Source organism: Loxodonta africana, chromosome 3, assembly GCF_030014295.1.
Source record: "Loxodonta africana isolate mLoxAfr1 chromosome 3, mLoxAfr1.hap2, whole genome shotgun sequence".
NCBI lineage: Eukaryota > Metazoa > Chordata > Mammalia > Proboscidea > Elephantidae > Loxodonta > Loxodonta africana.
Genome location: NC_087344.1, coordinates 57,602,750 through 57,615,688, shown reverse-complemented (window position 1 = coordinate 57,615,688; position 12,939 = coordinate 57,602,750). Strand labels below are relative to the sequence as shown.

At 40.7% G+C, this 12,939-nt stretch overlaps 1 protein-coding gene across 9 annotated transcripts in view; it reads right to left on the bottom strand.

The window, feature by feature from the left end:
* Window positions 1-12,939, bottom strand: part of ZBTB40 (zinc finger and BTB domain containing 40) — a 79,272-nt gene that overhangs the window by 54,318 nt on the left and 12,015 nt on the right. For 5 of the 9 annotated variants that reach the window (XM_010595059.3, XM_023554336.2, XM_023554337.2 and 2 more), the window contains exon 2: window positions 7,707-7,837. The exons of 1 other annotated variant lie outside the window; for it this stretch is intronic. The gene's annotated coding sequence lies outside the window, so the exon portion shown is untranslated. Of the gene's footprint in view, window positions 1-3,055; window positions 3,077-3,427; window positions 7,838-12,939 lie in introns of those variants that run through there. 3 more of the 9 variants (XM_023554335.2, XM_064281441.1, XM_064281442.1) reach the window with 3 other exon arrangements.

Here is a 12,939-nt window from a genome sequence, read left to right as displayed (position 1 = left end):
TGACTCCAAAGCTAATGCCATTTCCCACATATCGTTCACTTATTAAGCATTTCTTTAGCTCCTACTATGTATGATACCTGGAGTCCTGGTGGTGTAGTGGTTAAAAGCTCAGCTGCTAACCAAAAAGTCAGCAGTTTGAATCCACCAGCCGCTCCTTGAAAACTCTATAAGGCAGTTCTACTCTACCCTACATGGTTGCTAAGTCAGAACTGACTCCACGGCAGTGGGTTTCGGTTTTTTTTTTTTTTTGGATGTATGATACCACCCCACTGCCATGGAGTCGACTGGGACTCACAGCAACCCTATAGGTCAGAGCAGAGCTGCCCCATAGGGTGTCCAAGGATCAACTGGTAGATTCAAACTGCTGACCTTTTGGTCAGCAGCTGATCTCTTAACCACTGGGCCACCAGGGTCCCACTATGTAGGATAAACGGAGGAAATACAGAAGTTGTCAAGGATTTCATTTTACTTGGATCCACAGGAATGCTCATGGAAGCAGCAGTCAAACATCAAACGATATATGCACTGGGCAAATCTGCTGCAAAAGACCACTTTGAAGTGTTCAAAAGCAAAGATATCACTTTGATGACTAAGGTGCACCTGACATAAGCCATAATATTTTCAATTGCCTCATATGCATGCAAAAGCTGGACAATGGATAAGGAAGACTGAAGAAGAATTGATGCCTTTGAATCATGGTGTAGGCTAAGAATAGTGAATATAACATGGACTGCCAGAAGGATGAACGAATCTGTCTTGGAAAAAGTACGGCCAGAATGCTCCTTAGAAGAGAGGATGGAGAGACTTCATCTCACATACTTTGGACATGCTATTGTTACCGCAAATTGTGGGTTCGAGCCAATGTTGAGACAGGAGGAGGTACGTAAGCAGTAAGAGGGCTTTATTGAATACCAGTATTCAAGAGACAGAGGGGGTTAAATTTCTCCCAAATTCTGTCTAATTCTAAAGAGCTAGCAGAAGAGTTTTATAGGGGTAAGGTCAGGGTTACCTAATGTTTTGAGCACATAGTCCACAGATGGTCTTATGCATCACAAAACAACTACAAGAAACTCTTTATTAAACTAAAGATATGCCTGTCAGAAATCTGGGCTCTAATCAGTATGTTTGTAACAGGCTGAAAAAACTCACATAAGAATCTCTTGGCTAGTGGAACTGTTCTGCCAAGTCCATTCTGGCTGAGATAGGGAGCAAGAAAGAAAGTTGTAGATTAAAAATGTCAGGCAGCTTTTCTAGCTGCCGTCTTGTAGGCTGAAGGCCATTTCTCAAGAGAACAAGAAGAGAAGAGAGACCAAGGCCACAGGAACTGAGAGAGCTCCGCATTCCTTTGGAAGAGACGGGTGCGGCTGATGCAATAAAAAAATGTCCTTAGGATCACTTAAAGCATCATTATGGCGTTAGTTATGTCAAGTTCTCAATCACCCATTATGAATAGTAGAAAATGTGTCGTAAGGTATTAGGGTGTTTGTTAAGAGTGAAACAGAACGGGCTGCTCAGCCATATCTTGAACAGAACCTGCGCCATTTTCTAAAGACTAGAGATTAATCACAGCTTATACAGTTATACTAAAACAAATGAGGAAACATATTCTAATATTAAAACACTGGAGAAAATATATTTTCTCTACTTCGCTATTAGAAGGAACCAGTCCCTGGAGAAGGACATCATGCTCGGTAAAGAAGAGGGTCAGCGAAAAAGAGGAAAACCCTCGATGAGATGGAGGTCACCTGGTGGTGCAGTGGTTAAGCACTCTGTGGAAGAAAGATATGGTAGTCTGCTTCTGTAAAAGATTTACCTGTAAAAAAAGCCTGTTGCTGTCTAGTCGATTCTGACTCATAGTGACCCTAGAAGACAGAACAGAACTGCCCCACAGGATTTCGAAGGGTCAAAGATTACAGCCTTGGAAACACTATGGGGCAGCTCTTCTCTGTCCTATAGGGTTGCTATGCATCAGAATCAACTCAACAGCAACAGGTGTGTATGAGGTTCAGTTCCCTTGTCTATAAAATGAGAGTAGTAACAGTATCTATCTCACTGGGTTATAAAACACACGTAAAGTAGCTGCTAGACACCATCATCACCACTACCTCACTACCAGATTTTCCAAGGAAGTAGAGACAAAGAGCAGATTAAGGCCCACAAGAACAGTTGTTTTCAGCTTGGACAGAATTTGTGCCACATCTCAAAACTGGTAGCTAGCATCAGATGTTTGATGAGTCTATAACAGGCATTCAATTCAACTAATTTCTTTTTCCAGATTCTCTCAATTTCTAATGAAACTCTTTTTTTGAGGAGTTCTGTAAAATACAATGAGGCAAAACATCAGGGTTTGGCATACCAAGCTGCTTATGTCCTCTTATCTTCTAATTCATAGAAACAAGCGATTTGGATAGGCTATTATAATGGAAGGGGGCTTTGAGAGGCTTGTCTGCCTTTCCCCTGCCTTTCTTAGCCACGCTGCTCTGATCCAGTAGTTCGCCCAAGATTACTCTCCACAGGCCAAACTGCAAAATTTCCTGGGCAACACACTGGTCTAATGAGTGGCTGGGGATTGTGACCGCATTATACTTAATGCTGACTCTCCCGCCCTGCAGTCAAGAGTCTCAACAAGCAATCATCAGTTCAATGCTTTCAAATCCAGCCTCTTAGATGCTAAAAAGAACCCTTGGCTTTGTCACTGGCACTGATAGGCATTTTGCTCTGACCTGAAAACATGGACGATTTCTGAGTTTTCACCAACTTAATTATCAGGACATACCTGGACCACACATTAACAGTACCAAATCCCCAATTCAAAGACAGCTGTCTAATGTAAAAATTAAAGAACTCTCGCAACTAAAGAACACCAAATCAGGGACGGTGATTCCAGGGGCGAGGTGCTCCGTGTAAAGGTTCTCCCACAGGCTCCAGAGACTGACAACTCAGGATCTGAATCCCAGCCCTGCCCCACTTACTAGTTTTATGACTTTAGGCAAATTTCTTACCTCTCTGGGCTTCAGTTTCCTCATGTGTAAAATGGGAAAATATTAGTGCTTACCTCATGGGCAGCTGTATTAAATAAGCCACTGCATGTAAATGAGTTGATACATAAAGAAGAGATCCTGTAACATTATAAACATTCATTAAATGCTGGTTATCATTACCTATTGTACCATACTGCCTCCAGAAAGAGCCATGGTAGCTCGATGGTTAAGAGCTTGACTGCTAACCCAAAGACTGGCAGTTCGAACCCACCAACTGCTCTGCAGGAGAAAGAAATGGCAGTCTTCGTCCATAACTATTACAACCTTGGAAACTCTATGGGCCAGTTCTACTCTGTCCTATAGGGTCCCTATCAGTCGGAATCGAACGGATGACAACAGGTTTGGTTTAGTTTTTGCAATCAGAAAAAGGAAGCATGAAAACAAACCTGCTGTAATATTTGTCTTCATACTTCATAGGTTGGGCGCGGAGTTCCAAATGCATTGTTTATCCCTCTGCCTCATTACTTACATAAGTTACATATGTATCTTTTATATATGTCAAATATTATATAATTTTTAAAAAAGCAAAAAATCATAGGCAACCTTAGGGCTAGTTTCGTACAGCTGGTCTGGGATGGAAGTCAGCTAGGAAAAGGAGAGAAAATGGGGAGGATTAGGCTTTCTGTAACACAGAGTACTGGGCTATAATCTGAGCGATTTTACACAAAGCCTTAAACTCACTGAAGATTAGGAGGCACAAAGAACTTTTGAAATCACATCGTCCAACTGCCACATTTCATAGATAAGGAAATTGAAGCCTTGAGAAATAGATTTTAAGATTTTCTAGTTCATTAATGACAAAAATGGGACTATTTCTATTACTTGTCTTAGGTACTTACCTAAGTGAGAAGCAAAAGGAAAACATTTAGGAAAGGGGAAAAGGGAGACAGTTTGGAAGGTGATCTAACAATAATGTTGTTGTTAGGTGCTGTCAAGGTGGTTCTGACTCACAGAAACCCTATGTACTCAGAAAGAAACACTGCCCAGTCCTGAGCAATCGTCACAACCCTTGCTATGTTTGAGCCCACTGTTGGAGCCCCTGTGTCAATCCACCTTGTTGATGGTCTTCTTTTTCACTGATCTTCTACTTTACCAAGCATGATGACCTTCTCCAGGGGCTGATCCCTCCTGACAACATGTCCAAAGTACTTGAGACAAAGTTTCACCATCCTCCCTTCTAAGGAGCATTCTGACTGTACTTCTTCCAAGACAGATTTGTTTCTTCTGCTGACAGTCCATGGTATATTCAACATTCTTCACCAATGCTATAATTCAAAGGCATCAATTCTTCTTCGGTTTTCCTCATTCATTGTCCAGCTTTCGCATGCATATGATACTACTGAAAATAACACGGCTTGGGTCAGACGCACCTTAGTCCTCAAGGTGACGTCTTTGCTTTTGAACACTTTAAAGAGGTCTTTTTGCAGCAGGTTTGCTCAATGCATTGCGTCTTTTGATTTCTTGACTGCTGCTTCCATGGGTGTTGATTGTGCATCCAAGTAAAATGAAATCCTTGACAGCTTCAGTCTTTTCTTTGTTTATCATGATGTTGCTTACTGGTCCAGTTGTGAGGATTTTTCTTTCCTTTATGTTGAGGTGTAATTCATACTGAAGGCTGTGGTCTTTGATCTTCATCAGTAAGTGCTTCAAGTCCTCTTCACTTGCAGCAAGCAAGATGGTGTCATCTGCATATTGCAGGTTGTTAATGAATCTTCCTCTAATCCTAATGACCCCATTCTTCTTCACACAGTCCAGCTTCTTGGATTATTTGAGCAGCATACAGATTGGATAAGTACAGTGAAAGGATACAACCCTGATGCACACCTTTCCTGATTTTAAAACCATGCAGTATCCCCTTGTTCTCTTCAAACGACTGCCTCTTGGTCCAAGTACAGATTCCACATGAGTACAATGAAAAGTTCTGGAATTTCCATTCTTCGCAATGTTATCCATAATCTGTCATGATCCAGATAGTCAGATACCTTTGCATAGTCAATAAGACACAGGTACACATCTTTCTGGTATTCTCTGCTTTCAGCCAAGATCCATAATATATCAGCAATTATATCCCTCATTCCATGTCCTCTTCTGAATCCAGCTTGATTTCTGGAAGTTCCCTGTTGGATTTACTGTTGCAGCCATTTCTGAATTATCTTCAGCAAAATTTTACTTGCATGTGATAGTAATGATACTGTTAAATAATTTTTGCATTTCTTTGGAATGGGCACAGATATGAATCTGTTCCAGTAGGTTGGCCAGGTAGTTGTCTTCCAAATTTCTTGGCATAGATGAGTGAGCACTTCCAGCATTTCGTCCATTTGTTGAAACATTTATTGGGCATTCATTACGTGCCAGGCACTATGTCAGGCACTTCACCTGGATGGCCTTATACAATTCTGTAAGACTTGTGAGGTAGTTACTATTATTAACTCCACTTTCAACTGAGGAACAGATGCCTGAAGAGATTAAATGACTTGCCCAAAATCACAAAGCCCATGAGTGGTAGAGTCAGTAAACGAACCCATGCTGTCTGGCTCCGGAGCCATGAAGTTATATTTTATATTGCCCAAGCTGACAATTAAAAGAGCAATGAAGCTCTTAATCCTAGAGTCTTAACCCTACTATTTTTTTTTTCTCTGTTCAGAGATGCAAAAATACATAGTAAATAAAGTGTTTTCTTTTTTTAAGTAAAAGCAGATAACATTTTTTAAAGCTTACTTACTCTGTGCTGGAGCCCTGGTGGTACAGTGGCTAAGAGCTTGGCTGTTAACCAAAAGGCCGGCAGTTCGAATCTACCAGCTGCTCCTTGGAAACCCTATGGGGCAGTTCTACTCTGTTCTATAGGGTTGCTGTGAGTCGGAATCGCTGCAATGGCAAAGGGTTTGTTTTTTTTTTTTTTTTTTGGTTACTCTGTGCTATGTGAGGCACCACACACATGCACTCTCCCTCTCTCTCTCGAAGTCCCCTGACTTGTACCAGGCCTGCAGCTGGTAAATGGCGTAGCTAAGGGATGCAGATGCCCACGCAGACCCAGCATGGCTCCAAGGCCCAGTTTCCAGTCCTAGTCAGTAGACAGCGTGTACCAGTCCGTCCAGCAGCTTGTCTGTGAGCTCAGCCAAATGCCCTTACCTGAGGCTAGACACTATCTGGAAAGGAAATTCAGCATGATTCCTGCTCTCCAGAAGCTTAGAGTTCGGCTGGCAAGAAGAGGCCACTTTCAGTTTAAAATCCTTCTTTTCTTCTATCTGGTAGTTCCGAACCAGAAGCCCTAAAGAGACTTGCGAGGCCCAGCTTCCTGCAGCACTGTCCTATTACACTACGGGCAGTCCCCAGGTTATGAACATCTGACTCATGTACAACCCCAAGTTATGAACCAACCCCTAGAAAGCCTATTATTTTAGAAACTCTAGATACACACCAAGGGTTTGTAATAACAAACAGATACTATTTTGCAGTGCGCATTAAAACATAATATTATTATTATTACTGTATTATTATGTCAAAGATGTTTTAGTGTATCTAGAAATGCTTCTTTCACGTTTTTATGCATAGAAAGGTACACTATATACTACATACTAAGACAAACATTTGACTAACTGACATTAGATATGAATGGTATCCAACTGTGCCAATTTACATTCAAATTAGATTTAAAGACAGACTTAGGAGTTTATAACACAGAGACCAACGACCTGTACTCAGATCCCCCAGCCTTCAGCAGATCTCTGCTTAGTTATACAGTGCTGCTATAACTGAAATGCCACAAATGGGTAGCTTTATGAAACAAATTTATTTTCTCAGAGTTTAGGAGGCTAGAAATCCAAGTTCAGGGTACCTTCTCTAGGGGAAGGCTCTCTGTCAGCCCTAGAGGAAGGTCCTTGTCTCTTCTGAGCTTCCACTCTTAGGCTAGCCTCATGTGTTTTGACATCTATCTTAACCCCATCTCTACTGCTTTGGCTTGCTTGTTTAATCTCTTTCATATCGAGAGAGACTGACTCAAAACATACCCTATGCTAATTCTGTCTCATTAATATAACTAAGACAAACCATTCTTAAATAGGATTATAACCACAGGCATACCACTGCCCTGGAGTCGAATCCAACTCATAGTAACCCTACAGGACAGAGTGGAACTACCCCATATGGTTTCCAAGGCTGTAAATCTTTACAGAAGCAGACAGCCACATCTTTCTTCCATGGTGCAGCTAGTGGGTTCGAACCACCAACCTTTCAGTTAGCAGCCACAGACACAGAGGTTAGGATTTACAACACATATTCTGGGGGGACACAATTCAATCCATAACAACCTCTGTGTATATTTCACAAATGAACTCCATATTCCTCCATGAGTTGGAAGTTTTTTCTTTTGTCTTTGAAGAAGTGGGAATTCTTTTTATCTCTATCTTTCTCTAGTAGAGGGTGAATTTAAGTAGCTAACACACACACACACACAAACGCGAAAGGGAATAATAACTTCTCTATTGCCGTTAGCTTTGGGAAAGAGCCTATGGGATTCCATTGTATATGCTCAAATATGTTCAAAGGAAGACATGGAAAATTTTGTCCTCAACATTTTGCAGCCCAGGAAAAAAAATCCAGCACTCTAGGGGCCAATTATTCTGCTGTCTTGGACTTTGACCTGAGAAAGTCTCCCTCCGGTTTTACCTGACGAACTGAGGGCAGCTGACGGCACAGTGCCAGCCGAATGAGCAGCTTCCATCTAGGGTGGTCAGATTAATGACTGCCAGGGGTTCTGGGCACTTGCAGTAGTTACAGTACCATGCCAAACCTGTGGGCTAAATGAAGAAGAATAGTAAGGTTCACTGTTATTTAATTTAAATTTGTTAGTTCCTACTATGATGCCAAGCTTGGAACTAGATACTCAAAACAGCAGCTTGCCTTTGAAAATCAACTAATATCTGATTGTACCAGTAAAGCTAGAGAACAGGAAGAAAAAGGGGAAGAGTGAGCAGGGGACATAGAGAAGTAGTAAAGAAAGAGAAAGGCAAACAGTGAGGGAAGTATTTGGGATTTGAATTAGGAGAAAAGGAAACTAAATATAATACTACCTGTTTGGATGAAGCAAACAAAACTCTGATACCCAAACCAGACAAAGACACCACAGAAAAAGAAAACTACAGGCCAATTATCTCTTATGAATACAGATGTAAAAATTCTCAACAAAATATTAGCGAACAGAATTCAACAGCATATTAAAAGAGTCATATACCATGACCAAGTGGGATTTTATTCTAGAAATGCAGGGATGGTTCAACATTAGAAAATCAAACAATGTAATACACCACCTCAACAGAACAAAGGAAAAGAGCCACATAATTATCTCTATAGGTGCAGAAAAAGCATCTGATAAAATCTAACACCCTTTCTTGATGAAAACCCTAAAGAAGACTGGAATAGAGGGGAAAGTCCTTAATAATATTCAGGGTATATATGAAAATCCAACAGCCAACGTTATACTTAACGGAGAAAGACTGAGAACTTTCCCCTTAAAATCGGGAACAAGACAAGGGAGCCTGCTCTCACCACTTCTATTCAACATTGTATTAGAACTCCTAGCCAGAGCAATAAGAAAAAGAAATAAAAGATGTACAGATTAGGAAAGAAGTAAAATTACCTCTATTTGTGGATGACATGATTCTATAAACTGAAAACTCCAAAGAGTACACAAGAAAATTTCTAGACCTAGTAGAAGAATTTAGCAAAGTTGCAACGTACAAGGTCAACAAACAAAAATCAGTTGGGTTTCTATACATGAGCATTGAGAAATCTGAAAGGGAAATGAGGAAAACGATTCCCTTCACAATAGGACCTAACATAATAAAATACCTAGGAATAAATCTAACTAGGGATGTGAAGGACTTAGAGAATGAAAACTATAAAACACTGCTGAAAGAGATTCAAGAAGGCTTAAATAAATGGAGAGATGTTCCGTGTTCATGGATTGGAAGACTTAATATTGTTAAGATGTCAATACTACCCAAAGCAATCTATAGATTCAGTATAATCCTGATCAAAATTCCAACAGCCTTCTTTACACAAACAGAAAAACCAATCCTTAACTTTATATGGCATGGCAACAGACCTCAAATAGCTAAAACAATGTTGAAACAGAAGAACAAAGGAGTAGGACTCACACTTCCTGATTTTAAAACATACTATACAGCTACAGAAATGGTGAAAGGATACAACCCTGATGCACACCTTTCCTGACTTTAAACCACGCAGTACCCCCTTGTTCTGTCCCAACAACTGCCTCTTGATCTATGTACAGGTTCCTCATGAGTATGATTAAGTGTTCTGGAATTCCCATTCTTCGCAATGTTATCCATAATTTGTTATGATCCACACAGTTGAATGCCATTGCCTAGGCAACAAAGCACAGGTAAACATCCTTCTGGTATTCTCTGCTTTCAGCCAGGATCCATCTGACATCAGCAATAATATCCCTGGTTCCACGCCCTCTTCTGAATCCGGCCTGAATTTCTGGCAGTTGCCTGTCCACATACTGCTATAGCCGCTTTCGAATGATCTTCAGCAAAATCTTGCTTGCGTATGATATTGTTTGATAATTTCTGCATTCAGCTGGATCACCTTTCTTGGGAAGAGGCATACATATGGACCTCTTCCAGTCAGCTGGCCAGGGAACTGTCTCCCATATTTCTTGGTATAGATGAGTGAGCACGTCCAGTGCTGCATCCATTTGTTGAAACATCTCAATTCATATCCATCAATTCCTGGAGCCCTGTTTCTCACCGACGCCTCCGACACTGCTCGGACTTCTTCCTTCAGTACCATCAGTTCCTGATCATATGCCACCTCTTGAAACGGTTGAATGTCGACTAATTCTTTTTGGTATAATGACTCTGTGTATTCCTTCCATCCTGTTTTGATGCTTCCTATGTCATTTATTATTTTCCCCATAGAATCCTTCACTACTGCAACTCGAGGCTTGAATTTTTTCTTCAGTTCTCTCAGCTTGAGAAATGCCGAGCGTGTTCTTCCCTTTTGGTTTTCTAACTCCAGGTCTTTGCACGTGTCATCCTAATACTTTATCTGCTTGAGACGCCCTTTGAAATCCCTTTACTTCATCATTCCTTCCTTTTGCTTTAGCTGCTCGATGTTCAAGAGCACATTTCAGAGTCTCTTCTGACATCCATCTTGGTCTTTTCCTTCTTTCCTGTCTTTTCAATGACCTCTTGCTTTCTTCACGTATGATGTCCTTAATATCATTCCACAAGTCATCTGGTCTTCAGTCATTAGTGGTCAATGCATCAAATCTATTCTTGAGATGATCTCTAAATTCAGGTGGGATATATTCAAGGTTGTATTCTGGCTCTCGTGGACTTGTTATACTGAGCAAATAATTCGAGAAGCTGGACTATATGAAGAAGAACGGGCATCAGGATTGGAGGAAGCCTCATTAACGACCTGTGTTATGCAGATGACACAACCTTCCTTGTTGAAAGTGAAGAGGATTTGAAGCACTTACTGATGAAGATCAAAGGCCAAAGCCTTCAGCGTGGATTATACCTCAACATAAAGAAAACAAAAATCCTCACAACTGGACCAATTAGCAACATCATGATAAACAGAAAAGATTGAGGTTGTCAAGGATTTCATTTTACTTCGATCCACAAATCAACACCCATGGAAACAGCAGTCAAGGAATCAAAAGGCGCACCGCATTGGGCAAATCCGCTGCAAAGGACCTCTTTAAAGTGCTAAAAAGCAAAGATGTCACCTTAAAGACAACGGTGCACCTGACCCAACCCATGGTATTTTCAATTGCATCATATGCATGCAAAAGCTGGACAATGAATAAGGAAGACTGAAGAAGAATTGACGCCTTTGAATTGTGGTACTGGCGAAGAATATTGAATATAGCATGGACTGCCAAAAGAATAACAAATCTGTCTTGGAGGAAGTACAACCAAAATGCTCCTTAGAAGCAAGGATGGCAAGACTACGTCTTACATACTTTGGACATGTTGTCAGGTGGGATCAGTCCCTGGAGAAGGACATCATGCTTGGTAAAGTACAGGGTCAGCGGAAAAGAGGAAGACCCTCAAAGAGGTGGACTGACACAGTGGCTGCAACAATGAGCTCAGGCATAACGACAGTTGTAAGGATGGTGCAGAACCAAGCGGTGTTTTGTTCTGTTGTGCATAGGTTCGCTATGAGTCAGAACCAGCTTGACAGCACCTAACAACAACAATAACAACATACTGCTACAGTAATCAAAACAGCCTAAAGCTGGTATAACAAGAGACACATAGACCAGTGGAAAAAAATTAAGAATCCAGAAATAAACCCACACATCTATGGTCAGCTGAGTTTTGACAAGGGTGGTAAGTCCATCTGATGAAGAAAGAAGAGTCTCTTCAATAACGGTATTGGGAAAATTGGATTTTCACATGCAGAAAAATGAAACAAGATCCATGTCTCACACTATACACAAATACAAATTCAAATGGATTAAGGACCCAAATGTACAAACTAAAGCCATAAAATTCTTAGAATAACCTGAAAAAAAAAACCAAACCCACTGCAGTCGAGTTGATTTCGACTCATAGCGACCCTACAGGGCAGAGCAGAACTGCCCCATAGAGTTTCCAAGGAGTGCCTGGCAGATTCGAACTGCTGACCTTTTGGTTGGCAGCTGTAGCACTTAACTACTACACCACCAGGGTTTCCTCTTAGAATAATAAGCAGAGGCAAAGCTGTCTGGCCTGGCTTTCAACAACAGCTTATCTAATATAATAACAAAAGCACAAATGGCAAAAGATAAAATAAACAAATGGGACCTCAAAAAAATTTGTTCACCAAAAGACTTTACCAAAAAGTGAAAAGACAAGCTACCGACTGGGAGAATATCTTCAGAAACCATTATCTGATCAGAATCTAATAACCAAAATATATATAAAACTTTGACAACAACAACAAAAAAACCCAAATAATCCAATCATAAAATGGTCAAAGGATTTGAATAGACATTTCACCAAAGGAGACACTGAAGTGGCTACCAAACACATGAAAAGATGCTCAGCCTCATCAGCAATCAGAGAGATGCAAATCAAAACCTCAATGAGATACCAATTCACTCCCATTTTAAACCTAGTGGCACAGTGGTTAAGAGCTATGGCTGCTAACCAAACGACTGGAGGTTTGAATCTATCAGCCACTCTTTGGAAACCCTATAGGGCAGTTCTATTCTGTTCTACAGGGTCACTATGAGTCGGAATCAACTCAACGGCAACAGGTTTTTTGGTAAGATCAAAAAAAAAACAGAAAAGAACAAAGGTTGGTGAGGACGTGGGGAAATGAGAACTTTTATCCACTGCTGGTGGGAATGTAAAACATTACAGCCATTGTGGAAAACAGTATGGTGGTTCCTCAGAAAACTAAAACTAGAACTACCACATGACCCAGCAATTCTACTTGTAAGTTTATACCCAAAAGACTTGAAAACAGAGACTCAAACAAAAACTTGTACACCAATGTTCACTGCACCACTATTCACAATAGCCAAAAGGTGGAAATAACCTAAATGCCCATCAACAGATGAATGGATAAACAAAATGTGGTATATACATACCATGGAATACTACTCAGCCGGTAGCAGAAATGAAGTCTTGGTACATGCTACAGTATGGTTGGAGCTTGAAGACATTATGCTAAGCAAAATAAGCCAACCGCATAAGGACAAATATTGTATGACCTCATTTACATAAAAAGACAAGAAAAGGCAAATGTATAGGGACCGAAGTTTATTAGTGGTTACCAGGGACACGAGGGAGGGGGGAAAGGCGGGTTAACAGTGATGGAAAAATTGCACTGATTAAGCTTAACTGATTAAGCTGATTACTGTAATTGCCAT